We start from the raw sequence: 23,944 nt of genomic DNA, 5'->3' as shown, positions 1-23,944 counted from the left end.
CTAAGACGTGCTTTGGCTACCCTGGGCCATGTACTAACTTTCCATCTGATGGCTCCCTACCTCTACGACTTTGTATTAGTCAGACACTGCTCACTGTGATAATTGATTAGTATGGCAGCTCCCTGTGCTGGTGTAGGAGATATGAGAATGGCTGTCAGTCCCGTTGAATTGGTGAGGTAGCTGTCCTTGAGAAGAGCTTTCAGCTCTGAGGCTGTCAAGTAGGAGTTCCACAATCAATAATTCCCATTTTTGCACCATTGTGGTAAGTGATTAGTCACTTTTGCTTTCCTGACCCATCATTCACATTGGCTGTGAAGCAGGACAATGCTCACAAAGAAAAAGAGTAAAGCGCAATACAACTCAGGAACAGGCTTTTCGGCCCTCCAAGTCTGCACTGACACATTTGGCCCTTCTATACTAAAACTGTCTTCACTTACAGGATTCATAACCCTCTATTCCCTTCCTACTCATGTGTTTGTCCAGGTGCTTTCTGAATGCTGCTATTGTGTCTGCTTCCACCACCTCCTCTGGCAGCACGCTCCAGACACTCACCACCCTTTGTGTGAAAAACTTGCCTCGCACATCTCTTTTAAACTTCCCACCTCTCCCCCTCCACCCCCGCTGCCCCGTGCACTTTGAACCTGTGTTTGAACCCTAGTAATTGACCCCACCACCCTGGGAAAAAGCCTCATAATTTCCACTCTATGCATACCATTCGCAATCTTATAAACTTCTATCAGGTTGGACTTCAACCTCCTGTGCCCCAGTGAAAACAAACCCGGTTTATCTAACCTTTCTTCATAACTAAAATCCCCCCATTCCAGGCAATACCCCGGTAAACCTTTCCTGTATCTTTACAGACTAAAGGCAGGCATTTTTGAGTAAGTTCTGACAGTGTGTGGCCATTTGGGCTCAAGGTTGCTCGAGCAGGAATGCCCAGGCAATGTGAGAGCATCAATTGCCAACATAAGAAGCAGGAAGTAGCTGCCTGGTCCTTGCGAGCAGGCCAGAGGAGGCCACTGTTGGGTGGCAGAAGGATCCGATTGTGGCGAGGATTGGCATTATGCGTGAGGCAGGAGTGCCTGAGACCGGGCATACCTGATGGTGTCATTGGAGCTTCAAACTCCTTAAGGAAACTATAATAGTTCAAAGTAATTTACTTTTCTTCTCTGGCCTTGCATCCACTTGATGACAGGTTCAGCTCAATGGAAAACCAACAGCATACCACTGCTCAAGCCCAAGATTAAGATTTTCTTCAGGACTGGTTTACAAATTCAAAGCACCTTTAGGTGGGTGCATTTATCTCTAGTAACTTAAAATTCTAATCAATGGAAGCCCAGTTTGTCAGTCCTGACCTTCCTTTAGACTGTCCTTCCTACTTGTTTACAACATTCACTTCTCAACATTGTTATTGTAGTAACAAAATGCATCTGTGTCAAATTCTTCTCCTGTCATGTTAATCGAAGTGTTACCTTTTTATGAATTCCTATTGATTTCAACCAGAGAAGTGAAATTGATACAAGTACACAGGGTGGAAGGTTGGGGTCCCAGCTGGAAAACTGATTGGAATCTTCCATCACCTTTCTACAGGAAACCCAACAAAATTTCAAACCGATCGAAAGCTCCGCTGGACCATGTTGGTTTTTCCATTCCATCAATTTCTGGAGAAGTGGAAATTCAAGGGCTGCTGCCCACTGCCAGTAATGCACACAGGCTTTCACCAGGGATTATAAATGTTCTCCACCCACTCCAGGAGAGAGGTAGAAGATTGAGGGCAGCGTGTCACCAGTGATTGGGAGACAGCAAGTGGCCATCAGCAATCCCTATCTCTTCCTGATGCTGGTTCCCTAGATTGAACCCTGATGGCCATGAATGAAGGAGCCCCTATCCCTCCCCACAAATAGGCCACAGACCCACCCTGCATGGAACACTGGACAGCCTGTTGTGGCCATGGGAGATGAGTGCAACAAGCACAGAGAATGCTGGAGAAACTCAACAGGTCTGGCAGAATCTATGGAGAGAAATAAAGTTAACATTTTGAGCTCTGAAGAAGAGTCACACTGGATTCAAAATGTTAACTCCATTTCCCTCTCTCCACAGAAGCTGCCAAACCTGCTGAGTTTCCCTGGCTTTTTCTGTGTTTGGTTCAGATTTCCAGCATCTGCAGTATTTCACTACTATTGGAAGTAGATGCAAGACCAACTAAATGTACGAGCTGATGTTAAGTCACTCTGGCTCTGGAATAATTGGCCTTGTAACTCATTAATGAGTCAAATTGATATCCTGCTACCAATTGGTGGCTTTCCCTTGTTGGCAGCTTCCTGCCCCTCACTGAATATTGGATCCATTTCCTGTTGCACACACAGTCTGTCTGCCATCTTGCCAAATCCATTTGGCACACGTTATGCTGCCTATGAAACGTTCACTTTAGAATGTTGCTCACAGTAATTTTGGAATATTATTGCCTGCACTTTGTGAGCTCTGATCCCTGAGTGGAGGGAACCATTTGAACTTCAGCACATCCACTGTAGTCTGGAAGGTCACTTCCTGCTCGAAATGTATTTTAGAGAATGAGAGGTCTATTTTTCAAAATTGTTATGATGTCCTAGTGGGAACCTTCTTCCTTCATGGGCACATCTGATGGTTACGTATTGGTTTTACACACTTTTCAAACTTTTGCATGTACACTGCACTGCAGTCACATCCGTCGAAATAACTCTCAGGACTATGTGACGCTTTTCATCATAAGGAGAATTTTTAAAAGAATTCAGATGTTCTTGCAACAATTTGCTTGATCTCAAACTCATCTGAAAAGATGAAACGCTGTCTACAACAATATCCCTGCGCATTATTTCAGCTAAATTGCAACTACAGATTAAAGCTCATGGTTAAAAGTGAGGTGTCTCTTTTAACTTGCACATTGTTCTGCTGCACAGCTAATTTGTATTGATGGGCCGTGAATTTCTGTCATTTTGCCAGGATTTGCACAGAGGAAAGTTGTTAAACTAGGGAGGGTGCAGAAAAGACTTCCAAGGCTGTTGCCGGGACTGGAGGGTTTGAACTATAGGGAGAGGCTAAATAGACTGGGGCTATTTTCCCTGGAACATCAGAGGCCGAGGGGTGACTTGATGGAGGTTTATAAAATCATGAGGGGCATGAATAAATAGCCAAAGTGGGAGAGTCCAAAACTAGAGGGCATAGGTTTAAGGTAAGAGGGGAAAGATTTAAAAGGGACCTGAAGGGAATGAGATGCCAGAGGAAATAGTGGAGGCTGGCACAATTACAACACTTAAAAGGCATCTGAGCAGAGAGTGTGGTGCTGAGAATGAGGCCTCATTCCTGATGAAGAACTTATGCTTGAAATGTCAATTTTCCTGCTCCTCAGATGCTGCCTGACCTGCTGTGATTTTCAAGCACCAAACTCTTGGCTCTGATCTCCAGCATCGGCAGACCTCACGTTCTTCTACTTAAAACCCATCTAGATGGATATATGAATAGGAAGGGTTTAGAGGGATATGGGCCAAGTGCTGGCAAATGGGACTAGATTGGGTTGGGATAACTGGTCAGCATGGATGAGTTGGACCGAAGGGTCTGTTTCCGTGCTGTACATCTCTATGACTCAATGACTCTGTGCGTTCACAGTCAGGGGGAGGAAGGAAGCAGCCAGTTACTGCGTTCTCACTGGGAATGTCAGCTTCCTGCTACTCTAACTATGATTGGGCTTGCATGTATTCCTATCTGCCCTTGAGAAAGTGATGGTGAGCTGCCTTCTTGAACAACTGCAATGTGTTTGGCTTAGTTGGAGGGTGTGGGGGGAGGGGCGGGGAGAGAGTTCCAAGATTTTGACCCAGCAATGCTGAAGGAACAGAGATATATTTCCAAGTCAGGATGGTGAGTGGCTTGGAGGGGCATTTATAGGTGGTAGCTTTCCCAGGCATCTGCTGCCCTTGTTCTTCTAAATACTAATGAAATTTCTGGTGAAGGGCTTAAGCCTGAAATGCCGACTCTCCTACTCCTCACTGCCTGACCTGCTGTGCTTTTCAAGCGCCACACTTTCCGACTCTGAATAGTCTCCAGCTTGTTAAATGTTGTTGAAGCTACGCTCATCCAAGCAAGCAAGGAGCATTCCTCCACATTCCTGCATTGTGCCTTGCAAATAGTACACCAGCTTTGGGGAGTCAGGAGGTGAGTTACACATTGCAAGTTCTCTAGACTCCAACCTGGCCTTGCAGGCACATTTAGATGGCTGGTTCAGGTCAACAGTAACCTCTAGGATCTTAATAATGATGTGCTCAATAATGATAGTGAGTGTCAAATGGCAATGGTTAGATTCTCTCTTGTTGGAAATGTTTGTTGTCTGGCGCTTGTGTGGACTGTTTCAGTATCTGAGGGGTTGCAAAGGGTTCTGAACATTGTGCAATCATTGGTGCACATCCTCACTCCTGACCTTCTGATGGAGGGAAGGTCATTAATAAAGCAACTGAATGCAGTTGGGCTGAGGACATTACCCTGAGGAACTCCCGCAGAGCTATCATGGAGCTAAATGACTAACCTCCAACAACCATAACCATCTCCTTTTGTGCTGGGTCGGACTCTACCCAGCAGAGAGTTTTCCTCCTGATTTCTAATGACTCCAATTTCTAATGACTCAGATGAATGATGACAACCACCTGATGAAGGAGCAGCTCTCCAAAAGCTAGTGCTTCCAAATAAACCTGTTGGACTATAACCTGGTATTTTGTGATTTTTAACTTTGTATACCCCAGTCCAACACTGGCATCTCCAAATCATGACATTCATCTACTACACTGAAATATAACCAGCCTTCAATTTAATAACACTGTTCAGCACCAATGCCAGCCTAGTATAAATACCTCCCTATTTCTCCCTTTTTTTAGCTTTGACAAAGGGTCGGTTAGATTCGAAACGTCAGCAAAATTAGTGAGCAAAGTTAGGGCGCATAGTATTGGGGGCAGAGTACTAACTTGGATTGAAAGTTGGTTGGCTGACAGGAAACAAAGAGTAGTGATAAACGGGCTCCATTTCGGTATGGCAGGCAGTGACCAGTGGGGTACCGCAGGGATCAGTGCTGGGACCACAGCTTTTTACAATACATATTGATGATATAGAAGGTGGTATTAGTAATAACATTAGCAAATTTGCTGATGATACTAAGCTGGGTGGCAGGGTGAATTGTGAGGAGGATGTTAGGAGATTACAGGGTGATCTGGACAGATTAGGTGAGTAGTCAGATGCATGGCAAATGCAGTTTAATGTGGATAAATGTATGGTTATCCACTTTGGTGGCAAGAACAGGAAGGCAGATTACTACCTAAATGGAATCAATTTAGGTAAAGGGGCAATACAAAGAGATCTGGGTGTTCTTGTACACCAGTCAATGAAGGTAAGCATGCAGGTACAGCAGGTAGTGAAGGTGGCTAATAGCATGCTGGTCTTCATAACAAGAGGGATTGAGTATAGAAGCAAAGAGGTTCTTCTGCAGCTGTACAGGGTCCTGGAGAGACCACACCTGGATATTGTGTGCAGTTTTGGTCTCCAAATTTGAGGAAAGACATTCTGGCTATTGAGGGAGTGCAGCGTAGGTTCACGAGGTCAATTCCTGGAATGGCGGGATTACCTTACGCTGAAAGACTGGAGTGACTGGGCTTGTATACCCTTGAGTTTAGAAGACTGAGAGGAATCTGATTGAGACATATAAGATTATTAAAGGATTGGACACTCTGGAGGCAGAAAATATGTTTCCGCTGATGGGTGAGTGCTGAACCAGAGGACACAGCTTAAAAATACGGGGTAGACCATTTAGAACAGAACTGAGGAGAAACTTCTTCACCCAGAGAGTGGTGGCTGTGTGGAATGCTCTGCCCCAGAGGGCAGTGGAGGCCCAGTCTCTGGATTCATTTAAGAAAGAGTTGGATAGAGCTCTCAGGGATAGTGGAATCAAGGGTTATGGAGATAAGGCAGGAACAGGATACTGATTAAGGATGATCAGCCATGATCATATTGAATGGTGGTGCAGGCTCGAAGGGCAGAATGGCCTACTCCTGCACCTATTGTCTATTGTCAGCTCTTTTGTCTCCTTACAGATGCTGTCAGACCTGCAGAGCTAATATATGTGGCCAAGGCATGCTACAACCTATGACTCATCTTAAAATTATATATGGTTTTGTGCCTCCTTTTGTCAAGTCTGTAGTTCAGATTCACCAGAATGATCCAGGGATAATACTCACTGGAGCAGAGTGTAAAGGAGACTTAATAAACCTGGAATGAACTATGAAGGGCTTCGTAAAGTAAGAAAAGCAAAATTTATTCCCTGATTACGGGGCTAGTGATAAGGGTCTTCAATTTAAAATAGTCACGAAGATATTGAGGGAAGTGGGTGGCAGTTCCTTTACCCACTTTGATTGATGGTTGATGAAATGTTTTGCATTTTGAGAGAAAGCCCTAGTGAAGAATTGGCAGACTTACAATCTGATGGAAACTTTATATTTGTTTTAACCTTTTGACAGCAGTTGATTTGATTTGGTCCCACTCCAAATAAACAAAATCTTACCAACTTCTCCCCTGGAACTGGTTTCATAGACAAAGTCATTCCAGTAATTGTTTTTTGACACTTTGCTGACAGACAATAAAAGTCACACATGAATCTGGAACATTTAATTCTCTGCCACAGGAATAATGTGATACTTTTATTGCAGTACAGTTGAGCTGAATTCTCATTTTAATGTTTTGTTACATACTGACTGTAACGGATTGAATGAGTGTAATAATACAAGGAATGCATTAACTGTATGTAATAACTTTGTCTTGAATCGTTCAGTCATTTGAGTATTTCTGCCTTCATCCACTATTGTTCATGAGAAGTTGAAAATAAGTATAAAATGGAGTAACTACTTGGGAAATACAACAAACTTTTCATGACCAGCAGGAAAGAGAAGGCCACATTCCCTAACTTCTTTTGAAAAACTGTAAGGTAGAAATTTGGCTCAGAAGATGGATCAAGGTATATCATACTGAATGTGCAATATGTGACATTTTATTCTATTGATCACAGTGGAAGCGAATATCAGACACTCAGTGTAATAAGTTGATCCGATATCACCCATTTGTTCCAGTGTTTGAGACAAAAGTCTACCCAATAACTTTTAAGAGACTGACAGATATCTGTGCTCTTATTTTACTACAATCAACACATTAAATCACCAAATCTCATACTAAGCTAGATGTTTTTGCGCACTAACTCCAAAAGCAATAATAGTAATTTTGTCTTTGGGTAAATTGAAATGAAAATTGTAGGATACATATGTGGGAGCCTGTTGTAATTGCCTCAACTGTATGGTATTGTCCAATGTAACAACAGCACCTTTTTAAAAAATTTATTCACAGGATATGGGTGTCATTGGCCAGGCCAACATTCAATGCTCATCATTAATTGCACTCAATAATTTGATGGCATGGAATAAAGAAAAATCCACTGCCCCTGCCCCCCACCAAGCTGATGCCAGCTAGGAGCACACGTCAAGAATTGGCACACACCCAACATGTGACTATGCTCCCATTTAAGTTAATGGATGAAAAGTCACTGTCTGGGATAGCTCAATATTGTGGAATCCATTTCCCAGGTGTGAGGCACCAGAGTGTCTTACACCAATATGACATCCAGTATGGCGACACAAGTATCCCACCCAACATTAGGAGACTGATAACATATTAACTTTGTGGTTCATCACTGAGACCAACTTAAATCTATATCTTTCGCTGCTGGAATATAAGTTTTCATTCATTGTAGAAATAGGAAAACCTTAGATTTGTTTCTCTGAAGCCTATATTTTAATGACTGTAAATATATTAGACATTCTTTCAAAAAATGCACAGCCATATACAATGCACAATCTACTCTCCTGCACAATGCATTGCTCCTCTGATACGTTCCATAAGCAATTATAATTATGATTCTTACCAAGTGGGTAACAAAGTCAGCATATCAAGAATTGAGATGGAAACCATGACCTGACAATTTCAAAATCAAATGGAGCTAATGAATGCTATTCTAGGTACAAAGGAGGAACGCCTATGTATAGTCCATCAGTGTCACTCCCACATTATAACAGCAAGAATGGAGTGACTCACCTTTCATTGACGCATTTAACAATGAAGATGACAGCTTGTGGAACATAATTATGTTGAGCACATCACTGACAATGTGGGTAGCAGTCACTAAAGAATGAGATACACAAAACATCTAATGTATTCATTGTGAATTCATGCTGTGATATTAATGTGTGTGTAGATCACAATATAGGTATGGTCCTCCAAAACAAAATGGTTTTCTCTGTGTAAGATTTTCCTCAAAAGTACCTTTCTGAAACCTTCAGAATTTTTGTTAAATGAAACAAAAAATGATCAACTGTTGTTGCTTTTAACAAATTATGTGAAAATATGTCAAGTTCCGTCACTGACATGAATCAGCATTCTCCATTTAGATCACATTTAATTCCTCAGACAGCAGCAACCTATTGCATTTGAGATGGAGGTGTTCTTGCAGTGGCTGCAGCTGGTAGCTTCCTGTTTTCTCTTTGCTGCAGAAAAGCAAATCGCCAAAGGTGATTGAACACTTTGAAGTACACCATAATTTTTTTTTAACAAAACAAGAAACTGAATAGGATCATTTCTTAGGTTGAGGCCTTTACCCCACATGAATTGAATAAGGTTATTATCAATACCAAATGAAACAGGTACACTAGTGCAAGTCACAGTCAAGTAGCAGGAAAGCCAAATGCTGGGGTCTAACATAATGGAATCCTGGAGTCAAGTCCCTAGGGGCGCATGTCTGAGACTTGTCCTAAAGTGAGGATTCCTTGTGTTGAATGATGTTTGAAGGTTGCAAGGTCAACATTGAGTCTAGCAGCACTAGCAAGCTTGGCTCACTGAGCAGTAATTGCAGCTATTCAACTCCATGGCTATTGAAAAGGCAGTTGGGAGTCAAGGGTCTCCTTCTAAAGACTGACAGTGGAAACAAAATCGATACTATGTTGACTCATGGAAAAACTTTAGGGTGAAAATTTCTGACTGAGGAAGATCATGAATGAGAACTTGAATATCTTAAAATCAATGGCATAATGCCAACAGAAAAATAGTACTGAAATAACAGTAGCACAAGTGCATTAAACACGTGTATATGAACTTCAACAAATAGATTTTTTTACAAGGTTCTGTTGAAAGAATTAATCGTTTCTCTTATTGATCCCTTGTCAATGAATATTGTTCTAAAGCAAATGTTGTGTCTCTCAATGAGGACATCTCTGGAATGGAATTGAAGTGTCCATTTCTACTTTTTAAAATTCATTCATGGATGAGGACATCATTGGTTAGCATTATTGCCTATCCCTAATTGCCCATCGTCAACCATATTAGTGTGGGTCTGGAGTCACTCAAAGGCCAGAACAGGTAAGAATGGCAGTTTCCTTCCCTATATGACATTAGTGAACCAGGTGGGGTTGTTTTTCCAAATAATTGACAATGGATTCATGGTCATCATTAGACTGTTTCCCAGATTTGTTTAGTACATTGAATTCAAATTCCACCATCTGCCATTGTGAGATGTGAAACACAGTCCCCAGAACATTACCTGGATCTCTGGATCTCTCGGGTCTCTGGATTAACAGTCCAGTAATTATACCACTAGACCATCACCTTCCCCAATGTCAATGCCCAATTGCCAATGGGTATTAAAGCAAATGCCATTGATAATGGTATACAAATATGCCAATTCAACAGGAGCAACCTGATCATTAATTCAACTTAACAACACAGCAAATAACCTAAAATGACCTCAATCAAAGGTCCTAAAAATGAACAGTGGAATATTATAGGGATCAGAATGATGTGCGCTGTGGCAGGATGAGAAGTCTGATGAGGCCTCCTCAAGGCATTGTCTGAGCTGAGATGGCACCTTTTGTTATAAAACCTTAAATTATCTTGAGAATGTGACTTAAAGGAAGTTCTGGGATTTACATAATAAAGAACTGAAACCAGCAAATCCATTCTAAAAGATGAAAGATTTAACAATCTAGGTTTGTTCAATAGATCATTGTATCACTGTAACCTTTTGCTATAAATTCGGTGTCATATGGTCCTGCTTCACAACCACCTGATGAAGAAGCAGTGCTTCGAAAGCTAGTCTGCCAATTAAACCTGTTGGACTATAACCTGGTGTTGTGTGATTTTTGACTTTGTACACTCCAGTCCTCTAAATAGAGGCCTATCTCAACATCGGGAGCAGCTCGCTCCATCTTTTATGTTCTTGAGAAGCAGCATGGTGAATTTTTCACTGAAAGCAGTGAGTTGCTAAGTGAGGGGAACTATTGCTTGTTCAATACCTTGATAACAGTGTACCTTACCTCAGTACTATCCAGCTTCCTATCTGACCAAACACACCAAACGAGCTGGACTTGACCACCATGGGAACCAGAGCAAATACCTGATTAATTCAACCCACTGCTTTCTCCAAGGGACCTCCATGTTGTTCAAGACCAAACAACATCTCAGATCACTATCCACAGGCACCAGCTACCACAACCCAAATCCACGGACATTGGCATCTAGCATTTGCCAACCTCTCATGACCATCATGATGCCTTCCCAATACACTCACCGGCCCCTCATAATGCACAGACTGACATTGGAGGGCACACCAGCAATTTGTTTTGAAAGGGGAACAGCCCATGGGTGGACCAGGCTCCATCTTGTAGCTGCTCAGTACAGCATGTGCCAGCAGCTTACAAAGCAAATGCACTGCATTAGCAGCAAGCAAACAGTCATGTCGCAATGCCTTAGGGGAATATACCCTCACTGAGATCCATGGAGGCACCTCTCAGTTAGAAGGCGCTGACATAAAAGGCCAAGGCCAGCCTCCCATACCAGTGGATTGGACATGGTCAGGCACTCAGTCTTTGTGTCCTCAGTCAGGGGTCTATGCTTCTGTAATCCAGGGAGTGGATCATACTCAGTTCTGTGTCTCCATAGTGATGGGTTTAAGGGATAGGTTTGACATGGTTGGGAGATGTATACTCACCAGCCAGGGGTCTGGGCACTTCTCACACAGGGCCGTCTGGTTGGTTTGGTCCAGGAGGAGATATGGCAAAGTATGGATGGGAAGGAGGTCATGCTGGAGGGAATCTCATCCACAATCAGGAGCGTATGACCACACCTGGCCTAGTCGCCTATATTCTAGGGGTTGAGGGGAAAGCTGGGTAGGTGGAAGGTAGTGTGGGTGAATTGGGTGGGGATCTGGAGACAAAGTGAGGACTGCAGATGCTGGAGATCGGAGCTGAAAAATGTGTTGCTGAAAAAGCGCAGCAGGTCAGGCAGCATCTGAGGAGCAGGAGAGTCGACGTTTCGGGCTTAAGGCCTTCTTCAGGAATTGAGGAGTGCTCACCATCACCTTCCATCATACTGGAACCCGAAAGTGTGCAGTGGGACGGAAAGTGGAGGTGACCACAATGCGAGAGGGAGGGGTAGGTGACTTGACCTGTGGGGGAGGGGGCTGCAAGATCCACCACGTGAGGGTGTTTTAACATTCCACACAGAGCCCTGCACTGTCAGGGCACAGGCCTGTGGGGTCCTTAATCCCTGGCCAACCTAATGTATTATCCCCAGTGTTTGATTAGATTTCCTACAGTGTAGAAACATGCCCTTTGGCCCAACAAGTCCACACCAACTCTCGGAAGAGTAACCCACCCAGACCCCATTCCTCTTTGACTAATGCACCTAACACTATGGGAAATTTAGCTTGGCCAATTCACCTGACCTGCACATCTGTGGATTGTGGGAGGAAACCGGAGCAGCCGGAGGAAACCCATGTAGACACAGGGAGAATGTGCAAACTCCACACCGACAGTCGCCCGAGGCTGGAATCGAATCCGGTTTGCTGTGCAGTCCTCTGACCCAGACATTACTGACCAACTCATTTACCCCAACACATTAGGACACAGAGGGATGAGGGGTAAAGGGGTCTGCAGTGCCCACTGCTCCCTCTATCCGGCTTGTTTCTCTTGTGTCCAGGCGCTGCAGCAGGTTGTCAGCTCACACATCGATCCCCGGTACGTCTGTTTGGCCATGACATTATACCTCACACTGGAACAGCCCCATTCAGGACCACACACAGAGACAGAGCAGTGCTATTTACAGGCAACTGCCATGTAATGCATTGTGCAGGATCACCTGTGCCGTGAAAGTGCCCTCAATAAGTTTACTCCTCCTTCTCCTTCTTAGCTCATAGCAATGTATTTCCAGATTGTGCAGATTCTGAGTAGAGGGAGCCTGCTTGGCTGTGGAGCCCACTGTCCCTGGAGGTTTGGTGGAGAAACCCCAGGGACATTTATGCCTGGACGCAGCAGACATGCCAGATGCAAATGAACCCTCCTCAGTGCAATATAGTCAGGGTAGCCAGTGAATGTGTGCGGGTGAAACTAACCCCAGGGTGTCTGGGTTCAGGGTACATCTAAGACAGAGTGTGGGAACAGTTCAGTCTTTTCTCCTGTCCTGCCTACATTGTTGCACCATGAGAGAGTGTTCTGAAGGTGCAGTTATGATATTCACACAGGTTGATTTTCTCCGTTCTGTTGCTGCTGTCACACTCCTTACTCAGCTCTAACATAACAGCTACAGCTTTTGCAAAACACAACTTGTTTTTATTGTCAAGTGACAGATTCCTGGTAATTGTGAAACCTAGTTACAGGGGGAGAACCACAACCTGCAGCAAAACATTGCCAATGCAAATAGTGGATTGGCAACATCCTAAACCATATGTTCCTTTTACTGACGGTACAACTACGTCCCTTAAAGATGTGAAAACGTCTGTCCATTTGCCATTGGCAAGGTGTTCTTTGGTACAAATGTTAATACAACATTGTCAATATCAAGCAAATCTCTGATGTGGGTCTTGTGCATTTTTGACTTGCATCTCAGACGCACAAGACTGCTATTAGCTCTGGAATGTAAGTAAACACTCTCTGTGGGGGACTGAAGGTGTATGACATCAAAGAGAATATACCAACAAAGGTCACTGCCAGAACATGCCCTGATTTGTTCGTACTATGATTCGGAGGTCCTAATGCTTCTCAGCGTAGCACATACTACCCAGGAAATCTTTATAGAGAAAGGAGGTCGCATTGATTAATTCAGGCAGGTAGCACAATGGCTCCAGCACCTTAAATAGATAATCTCAATAAAGGCAATCTTTATAGTGATCTCCTTTATTCATAGCATTTCCCTTGCAGCTGCTGGACTAAGAAGATTAGGTCAGGTTCTGAAACCACATGGGGATTTGGGATGGATGTGCTCAGCCAGGATCTACAGTATGTCAAGGGCAACACTGGCAATACTTTTCCCATGATACTTAGAAAGGAAATGGCTCAGAAGTTGTTGCAATTACTCTGGTCACCCTGTTCTTGTAAAAGGTCACAATCCCTGCAGCACACATATCCCAGTGCATTGTGCCCTCCCTCTGGCAGATGCAGAAGCTCATTTAGAAGCTGCAGGAGTGCTGGATTCCTATTAAGGGGAAGGGAAAGGCACCATTAACCAAATGGACCAGAGAGCTGCCCTCTCATTGGAGTGAGACCACTGGTGGTGGTTTAACCTGAGGGTCACCACGCCTCAGACAAGGGGAGAAGTTAATGAGAGTTCTTCATGGCAATCTCAGCCGGTGTGGGAATTGAACACACTGTTGGCACATTGAGCTATCTGACACTACCTAAGATGCACTGTCAAATGATATTGTTCTCTCTTGCAGCCATATGGCAAGATGATGCCTGTTCAATCAAGTGGAGAACAGTAGGTTTTTAGCTGAGTAGACCATATGGCTGATACTGAGAGAAGGATCGTATTTCTCCTTTGAATGAAAAGAATTTCAGGGATTACACCCTAACCATAATGCACTGCAGACAGTGATCTGTAATGCAGTCAGAGCTGAAGTAGATGTGTGTTGAGAATGGAGTTTAGAGTCACGTCTGATGATGATCAGATCCAGTTGGCGCTAAAACCCTGATTGTGATGCCTCCACAACATCTTATCGCATGATTTTGTCTGAAAGAAGTCATTAGTTACATGCCTTCTGAATCATTGTTGGGGGTTCTTTCAGAGAGTAGCAGGTCTCTTACAGCAAAAGCTACTATGTGATCACATGTTTCACTGAAACTTTCCCCTGCTTACTGAATGAGTAATGTTTCTTTTCAGGGATCAGCTCTCAGTTAGCCTGGCCTTTCCAAGGAAAACTATGTCCATGTTCAGGCTATCAAGCTCCATGTCAGTCATTGCTGTCGAGCACATATTTTTCTGCTAATGCCATGCACACGAATGTGGTATTTCAATGTACTAACTGAAGAGGTTCATCTTTCTTTCTCTTTGTTTGCATGGTGAGATTGTTTCTGTCCATATGTTGAGTAGAGACTTTAAACTCCAGGTAAAAACAATGACTGCAGATGCTGGAAACCAGATTCTGGATTAGTGGTGCTGGAAGAGCACAGCAGTTCAGGCAGCATCCAAGGAGCAGCAAAATCCTTTAAACTCCAGGTGCCTACTGAGATATGGTGGATCAGAGGCTGCCCAGCACAAAGTGGGCACTGGTTGATCAGTTGGGCATAATGGTCCCTCCTAGTGCTGGAGGCAGACTGTAACACCCATTCTGTCAATTTGTAACTGGAGTTTCTCATGTTGTGGAAATTCTGTACAACAGATCAGGAATGTCTTCTCCAGAATGCATATCTAGACTGCTCAGCCATCAGGGTCACCAACTTGCCTGTCCTGTATGAGCCCAAAAGAATTCAGCGAATAGCATTGTGCAGGGAAATGCGTGGTCAAGTTTTCAGATGGGAGACATTTTTAGATATGTTGGGTTCCAAAGCAGAATTGTTTTCAGGATTTATTCCCTTAGACTTACCATTCTGCAAAGTCAGGAGTCTGGGTCCTGACTGGCAGGATATCTCTACATGCTGGTGTGCCTGTATACTGCATATCCCAGCACCAAATCCTTCCTGAGTTCCTCGGAAGCTTTACCCTGAGGTTATAAGGGACACAGTTTCCGAGGCTCAGTACACCTAAGGTTTGGGTTCCGCCAGGACCACTCAGCTCCTGACCCCATTACAGCCTTGGTTCAAACACGGACAAAAGTGCTGGATTCCGGAGGGGAGGTGCGAGTGACAGCCCTTGACATCAAGGCTGCATTTGACCGAGTGTGACATCAAGGAGCCTGAGCAAAATTGGAATCAATGGGTATCGGGGGTAAACTCTCTGGTGGCTAGAGACATACTTAACACATAGTAAGATGATTGTGGTTGTTGGAGGTCAGCCATCTCAGCTCCAGGGCATCTCTGCAGAAGTCCATCTGGGTAGTGTCCTTGGTCCAACCATCTTCAGCTGCTTCAGCAATGACCTTCCCTCCATCATTAGGTCAGAAGTGGGGATGTTTGCTGATTATTTCACAATGTTCAGCACCATTCACGACTCCTCAAATGCTGAAGCAGTCCATGTTCAAATTCAACAAAATCTGCACAATATCCAGGCTTGGGCTGAGAAGTGGCAAGTAACATTTGTGCCACACAAATGCCAGGCAATGAGCATTATGAATAAGAGACAATTTAACCACTGACCTTTGACATTCATTGGTGTTACCATCACTGATTCTCTCACTATCAACATGCTGGGCATTACCATTGACCAGAAACTCAACTGAACTTGCCACATAAATACGTGGCTACAAGAGCGGGTCAGAGGCTAATACTGTGGCAAGTAACACACCTCATGACTCCCCAAAGCCTGTCTACTATCTATAAGGCACAAGTATGGAGTGTGATGGAATACTCCTCACTTACCTGAATGAGTGCAGCCCCAACAACACTCATAAGCTTGACACCATCCAAGACAAAGCAGTCCACTTGATTGCATCTCAAGTATTTACTGCCTCCACCACTGACATTCAATAGCAGCAGTGTGTACTATCTACAAGATGCACTGCAGAAGTCCACCAAGAATCCTCAGACAGCACCTTCCAAACCCACAACCATTTCCATCTAGAAGGACAAGGGCAGCAGATATATGGAAACACCACCACCTTCAAGTTTCCTCCCAAGCCACTCACCATCTTGACTTGGAAATATATCAGTATTCCTTCACTGTCGTTGGGCCAAAATCCTGGAATTTCCTCCCTAACAGCATTGTGAAGAAACGCACAGCAGATGGACTGCAGCAGTTCAAGAAGGCAGCTCGCCACCATCTTCTCAAGAGGGATGGGGAACAAATGTCCCTCCAGCCAATGACTCCCATATCCCACAAAATGAATAAATAAATAAAAGGCTGTATACTGACGGGGAAACTTGTACATTTGGCTCTTTTGTTTTGTTTAGCTGACAGCCAGTACTGTAGGCTGAGAATAAGAATCAAAGCAACACTTATAAATAAATAGGCTCCTAACTCTCCACACCCACAAGTTAGATGCTTCATATTGACCTGCTGGATACACCAGCTACAAAATAATTGCTGAAAAATAATTCATCGACCAATTTTCTTTCATATCGATATTCTTCAATTTTTTACGTTGTTGCTGCACATCAGAGATTTGGGTTGTTCGCTTGTTTTGTAATTATACAGAAGTGGAGTGAAAATTATAGGTCTCAAAATATCATTCTCCAACTTATGGACACAATTTTCACTGGGACTGTAATCCCCTGGTCCAGTTGAAGGCTCGTTTTGTTCATAGTTTATTGAGTTTGAAAAAGGATCTTGTAATTCTGTGAGTGCAGGTTGAAAACAATATTTAATTAGAATCTCTACAGGGTGGAAATAGGCCCATCAGCCTAACAAGTCCACACCACCCTCTAAAGAGTAACCCATCCCCTATCCTATATATATAATATATACATATATTTACCTTGACTAATGCACCTAACCTACACACTCCTGAACACTATGGACAATTTTAGCACAGCCAATCCACACATCTTTGGATAGTGGGAGGAAACCAAAGCACTTGGAGAAAACCCACACAGACACAGGGAGAACATGCACACTCAACACAGACAGTCATCTGCGGTGGGAATCAAACAAAGGTTCTTGGTACTGCAAAGCAACAGTGCTAACTACCAAGCCACTGTGCCACCTCTGATACTCTTCTCTGGGTTTACAAATGTGCCAACAGTAAGCAGACAATATAGTGAATTTTCAAACTCTGGCATTAAAACTGATTTCAGGGCCCAGGGAGAAGAGTTCATTGAGAGGAATACAGCATAGTCATTTCTATCAATAACTGAGTCATTTAGAGGCTGAATGTCAGTGTTTGTTTTGTTCAGATGTCTGCATGTTTGTAAGTACTTAGATTATCTTTGGTTCTGGAATTGAAACATTAACTGACTTGATTAATTTAATTGGTTCAGTTTGATTATTTCTAATTGACCGAAGATGATCTGATTTATAGAATCATAGAGATGTACAGCATTGAAACGTTTGTCATGTTTTATTTGCATAATATTGCTGGGAGCATTTTACAATTTATATAAATAATTTGAATGAAGGGGTTGAAGGTATGGTGGCTAAATTTGCTGAAAACACAAAGGTAGGTAGGAAAGTCAATTGTAAAAAGGACATAAAGATCCTACAAAGGGATAGCGATAGGTTAAGTGCGTGTGCAAAGATCTAGCAAATGGAGAACCATAGGGGAAAGTGTGGAATTATCCATTTTGCTGGAAATAATAATAGAGAAGCATATTACTAAAAGGTGAGAGGTTGCAGAGCTTTGAGATGCAGAGATCCAGGAGTCATCATGGATATTCGCATAAGCTTAGGATGCAAGTACTGCAAAGAAATCTGTTAAATGTTATGGTTTATTGCAAAGGGAATTGGCTGTGAGAATAGGGAAGTTATACCTCAGGTATACAGGGCATTGGTGAGACTGCAGTGTACAGTGTAGGGTCCTGGGCTCCTAGTATTTATGGAAGAATGTTGTTGTTTTGGAAGTGGTTCAAAGAACGTTTACTTAGACTAATACCTAAATTAAGCAATTGCTTTATCAGGAAAGGCTTTCCAGGGTAGACCTGCATCTTCTGGTGTTTCGAAGAGCCAGAGGTGACTTAATTGAAACATATTGACTTGGCCGATCCGCCCCCATCCGTTCCATCCTCCACTCCACCTATCACCATCATCCCACACCTTCATCTACCTATCCCTTCCAAGTTACCTTCACCCAGCCCCATTCCCTCCCACTTATCTCTCAGCTCCCTTGGGCCAACCCCTTATTCCTGATGAAGAGCTTATGCTCGAAACATCGATTCTCCTGCTCCTCGGATGCTGCCTGACCAACTGCGCTTTTCCAGCAGCACATGTTTTGACTCTGATCTCCAGCATCTGCAGACCTCACTTTCTCCTTGACCAGTTGGATGTTGAAACAATGTTTCCTCTTATGGAAGAGTCTAGAAATAGGGGTTAGAGTTTAAATGTAAGACAGTGGTCATTTAAAACAAACATGAGAAACTTTTCTTTCATCTCCAAAGGTTGTGAGTCTTTGGAATTTCTTTCTTCCAAAGGCAGTGAATGCAGAATCTTCAAATATTTTGAAGGCACCAATTGATAGACTCTTGGTTACTGAGGAGATGCAAGATTATCAGGAATGTGGAATTAAAATCCGATTAACCATGACCTTAGTTAATAGTAGAACAGGCTTGAAGAGTCAAGTGACCTGCTCTTGACTCTTACTCATATGTTTGTGTTAGTATGTTCATTTTATTAGCATTGCTTCCCATTCTCACAGCTCGTGATCAATAACATTTCCTTCCAGTCCTCAATGAATAAATGATTAACTGAACAGTTCCTAACATCAAATTGATGGCCTACTGGGCATAATCATTGTTGCTTTATTGTAAAAGAACAACTAATTATATTTAGGGGCCACTGTTGTTTGTGATTTACATAAATGATCTGGAAGAGGGCATTGTTGATCTGATCAGTAAGTTTGCAGATGACACGAAGATTGATGGAGTAGCAGAAAGCACAGGGGATTGTCAAAGAATAGAGGAGAATATAGATAGACTGGAGAGTTGGGCAGAGAGGTGGCAGATGGAGTTCAATCCAGGCAAATGTGAGGTGATGCATTTTGGGAGGTCTAATTCGGTAGCAAACTATACTGTAAACAGAAAAGCCTAGGGAAAAGTTGAGAGCAGAGAGATTTGGGAGTTCAGGTCCATTGTACCCTGAAGGTGGCTGCACAGGTGAATAAGTGGTCCAAAAGGCATACGGTATGCATGTCTTCATCAGATGGGGTATTGAGTATAAGAGCTGGCAGGTCTTGTTAAAATTGTACAAGACTTTGGTTCGGCCACATTTAGAATACTGTGTACAGTTCTGGTCACCACATTACCAAGAGGATGTGGACACTTTGGAGAGGGTGCAGAGAAGGTTTACAAGGATGTTGCATGGTGTGGAAGGTGCTAGCTATGAAGAGAGGTTGAGTAGGTTAGGATCGTTTTCATTAGAAAAAAGGAGATTTCAGGGGGGACCTGATTAAGATCTACAAAATCATGAAGGGTATAGAGTGGGTGGATAGAGATAAGCTTTTTCCCAGGGTGGTATCACTCTGTATTACAAATCAGCTGTCTAGGCAATTGAGCTAACTGATGAGGAGGATCACAGTAGGACTCAAGGGCAGAAGCAAAGTGGTGACTTGGGCATGCAATATTGGCAGAGGGTGTGCAATGCAAGTGAAAAGTGAAGTGAGGCATTCAATATACTTGGTAGTGTGGATGAGCAGAGGGATCTTGGTGTCCATATACACAGATCTCTGAAAGTTGCCACCCAGGTAAATAGTGCGGTGAGGAAGGGATATGGCGTACTGGCTTTTATTGGTAGAGGAATTGAGTTCCGGAGTCCTGAGGTCATGATGCAGTTGTATAAGACTCTGGTGCGGCCGCATCTGGAATATTGTGTGCAGTTTTGGTCGCCATACTATAGGAAGGATGTGGAGGCACTGGAACGGGTGCAGAGGAGGTTTACCAGGATGTTGCCTGGTATGGAAGGAAGATCGTATGAGGAAAGACTGAGACACTTGGGGCTGTTTTCATTAGAGAAAAGAAGGTTTAGGGGTGACTTGATTGAGGTGTACAAGATGATTAGGGGGTTAGATAGGGTTGACAGTGTGAACCTTTTCCCGCGTATGGAGTCGGGTATTACAAGGGGGCATAGCTTTAAATTAAGGGGGGGTAGATATAGGACTGAAGTTAGGGGTAGGTTCTTCACTCAGCGAGTCGTAAGTTCATGGAATGCCCTGCCAGTAGCAGTGGTGGACTCTCCCTCTTTATGGGCATTTAAGCGGGCATTGGATAGGTATATGGAGGATAGTGGGTTAGTATAGGTTAGGTGGGCTTGGGTCGGCGCAACATCGAGGGCCAAAGGGCCTGTACTGCGCTGTATTCTTCTATGTTCTATGTTCTATAACAAGAGGTGAGAGGAGAAAAGTTTAAGGGAGATACACGTGGAAAGTACTTTACATAGAGGGTGGTAGGTGCCTGGAACTCATTGCCAGCAGAGGTACTGGAGGCAGGCACGGTAGATTCATTTAGGGTGTGTCTGGACAGATGCATGAGTAGGTGGGGAGCAGAGGGATACAGATCCTTAAGAATTGGGCGATAGTTTTAGACAGTGGATTTGGATCAGCACAGGCTTTATATCATGCCTTGAACATAAGCTGCTTCCCAGAAGCATTATATAACAAAGTTTGACACCAAGATACATAAAGGAATTGTTGCTGTTGCTTTTTTGTGTAAGAATACAATTGCTGTATGAATAGACTTGCAAATTCTGAAGAACTCTGTTAAATCTTCACTTAATCTTCTCTAGTCTAAGGACAATTCCAGTTGCATCAGTCTCGATACATAACTGAGATCTCTCATCCCAGTGCCATTCTAGTAAATCTCCTTCATATTCTCTCCAAAACTTTGATGTTTTTTTCTAAAGTGTGGTGCTCACAATTAGATGCAATATTCAAAGTGAGCTCTAACCAGTGTTGTGTAACGGTTTAGCATGATGTCCTTGCATTTATGCCCTATTCCTCTAAAGGATTTATAAAGATTTTTCTTTGAGGCTTTTATTTTTGTTTTCTTTGAGGACCTTCCTTCTTGCTTTACCCGTGGTTGAGGTCATGATGCCCTGGGTCAGACTTGCCTTCAGGCAGGAAGTCAAGTAGAAGATCACCAGGTCTCTGTCCCTGCTCCCTTGCTAAAATTACACCAGTTACATTCCCAATCCTTTTTTTTTCCAAAATGCCTCACTTCACTTTTCACTTGCATTGCACACCCTCTGCCAATATTGCATGCCCAAGTCACCACTCTGCTTCTGCTCTTGAGTCCTACTATGATCCTCCTCATCAGTTAGCTCAATTGCCTAGACAGCTGATTTGTAATACAGAGTGATACCAGCAGCATAGTTCAAAGTGGCTGAGGTTACCATGAAGGATTCTCCTTCTCATTATCTTATGCATGGTGACTCTCAGATAGTCATCTCGACTAAGGGAGCAGCCCCATGGTCTGGTAACACAATTGGGATTTTACCTTATCTCGCTGTAATTCCCAGCTTTGACTCATTTGCAAGCTTTGGAATTATGTCATCCATATGCAAGGTCAAGTAGATTATATATGTCAAATGAGTTGGTCCACTGCCAACTCTTGTTTAATCCAATGGACTCAACTTTGCTAAAACCTTGACTGTGTGGCTTTTATCAGCCACCTTTTGCAAGTCCATGACAATGAAATCAGACAGTACACTTAGTTGGGAGCACATCTCCTAATTTTCTTCCTCTCTGGGAAAGCTTTAAAAGAATTTAAAAAGGATGGACAAAAATGATGGCAGGCATGAGGAAATTTTAATTATGTAGATTGAAAAATCTGGCCTTATTCTTTTCAGAGAAGAGAGATTTGAGAGGAGACTTTGAGGAGGCTTTCAGAATCATGGGTTGCTAGACAGAACAGATAGAGTAAAGTGCTCCAATTGGGAACAAGCTTGAACACTAAAAGGCATTTGGTGTGCTTTCCTTTATCGGTCAGATTACTGGGCATAGGAGTTGTATTCCTGATGAAGGGCTTTTGCCTGAAACGCCAATTTTTCTGCTCCTCGGAGGCTGCCTGAACTGCTGTGATTTTCTAGCACCACTCTGATCCAGAAATAGGAGTTGCAAGGTCATGTTGTGGCTGTATAGGACATTGGTTAGGCTACTTCTGGAATATTGTGTGCAATTCTGGTCTCTCTAACGTAAGGAGGATATTGTGAAATTTGAAAGAGTTCAAAAAAGATTTACAAGGGTATTGCAAGGTTTGAAGGTTTTAGCTATAAGGACAGGCTGAATAGGCTGAGATTGTTTTCCCTGTCGAGTTGGATGCTAAGGGGTGACCTTATAAAGGTTTATAAAATCATAAGGGGCATGGATAGGGTAGATAGACAAGGTCTTTTCCCTGCATTGGGGGAGACAAGAAGTAGTTAGGGCATAGGTTTAGGGTGAGAGGGGAAAGATTTAAAAGGGACCTAAGGGGCAACTTATTTCCATTCAGCTGTCCGAGGTTAAGAGAAGGCATTCGTAAGAACATCGAGCTCCTGAGTAGCAGTGCTAGTATCAATCCATGCACAGTAGCATGCTCACCAAAATAACTTCTGGTGTGGCTGGTGGAACAGGTTCGAGGGGCTGATTGGCCTTCTCCTGTTGCTATGGCTGCCACCAGAATTGTTCACACAGTCGCAACCTATTTCAGAGACAAAGTGGCACTTTAAGACCAAACAAAGTTGCCTAGCAGGTAGATGTTATGCCTAATAAACTCAACAACTTCATTGATCTTTCCTGTTATTTCTTTATTAAAAAAGCATTGTGGTTCTAAGAACAATTGTTCTGTGTAGGTAAACGGTTTGTATTCTAAGCAAATAATCAGGAGTCAGAGTGTATTTTTACTGAAGATTGACGAAAATTACCAAAAAACTTAAGCAAGTGAGTTCCAGTATATGTATAAATATTGCACAACTCGAACAAGGCCTTGAAGATTCAAGATTTGGAGATGCCGGTGTTGGACTGGGGTGTACAAAGTTAAAAATCACACAACACCAGGTTTATAGTCCAACAGGTTTAATTGGAAGCACACTAGCTTTCGGAGCGACACTCCTTCATCAGGTGATGAAAGCTAGTGCTTCCAATTAAACCTGTTGGACTATAACCTGGTGTTGTGTGATTTTTAACTTCGAGATTCAAAGAAGGGTTACCTTTTCAGTTGTATAATGTAGAAACTACCATTCGCAGTATTTCAGGAACAACTAATGTACACTCAATAATTTGAAAGTAAACTATGGATGTAGAATACCGAGACAATGTTATTTAACTCAGGCTTCTCTGAGGGATCATAAGTTTAATTAGATAAATTTAATGAGCAGTCACCCTGTAGACTGAGCAAAGGCATGAAGATTATTAATATTAATAAAGGCAAAGTAATCGCAAGCACAGAATGCTTACCTTTTGATCTGAAACCAATCTTAAAATGGAAACATTCTTCAATTCTTTCTATCTGCACTGCACATATATTCAAGTTGCACTCAAAGCACCAATATCTGCAGGCTGATTACTCAATGTCACTGGTGAATTGTGAAACTTTCACAGTTAGTTTCCTGTACTTTACAGTGAAACCACAATGCACAATCGAATTACAGTTTCACAGAACTGGGTTCAATTGATCATCTTTTTATCTTGAAAACAACACCTTCAAAACAGCTTTGAATCCTGCATTTTAATTTGTTAAAGCTTTAGGAGGACAGATATGAGATTAGCTCACTTCAATTTGTTTTAAAAATAAAATTGATTTTATGGATCACAAGAATAGGTCAAGTTGTATTTGGGGAGGAAAGGCTCAGCAGC

At 42.9% G+C, this 23,944-nt stretch overlaps 1 long non-coding RNA gene across 1 annotated transcript; it reads right to left on the bottom strand.

The window, feature by feature from the left end:
• Positions 1-16,858: 16,858 nt before the first annotated feature.
• LOC148145389 (uncharacterized) lies at positions 16,859-23,623 on the bottom strand. The gene is made up of 3 exons (XR_015761304.1): positions 23,546-23,623; positions 22,691-22,790; positions 16,859-18,479 (listed from the first exon to the last, which is right to left on the bottom strand). It is a non-coding gene; the product is annotated as an uncharacterized LOC148145389 (long non-coding RNA).
• Between the last annotated feature and the right edge of the window lie 321 nt (positions 23,624-23,944).

The sequence above is a fragment of the Chiloscyllium plagiosum genome, unplaced genomic scaffold (assembly GCF_037043375.1).
Source record: "Chiloscyllium plagiosum isolate Xiang-an unplaced genomic scaffold, Cpla_swu_hap1 HiC_scaffold_24, whole genome shotgun sequence".
Lineage (NCBI taxonomy): Eukaryota > Metazoa > Chordata > Chondrichthyes > Orectolobiformes > Hemiscylliidae > Chiloscyllium > Chiloscyllium plagiosum.
Note: the sequence above shows the minus strand (reverse complement) of the source record. Positions and strands in the feature narration are given on the sequence as shown.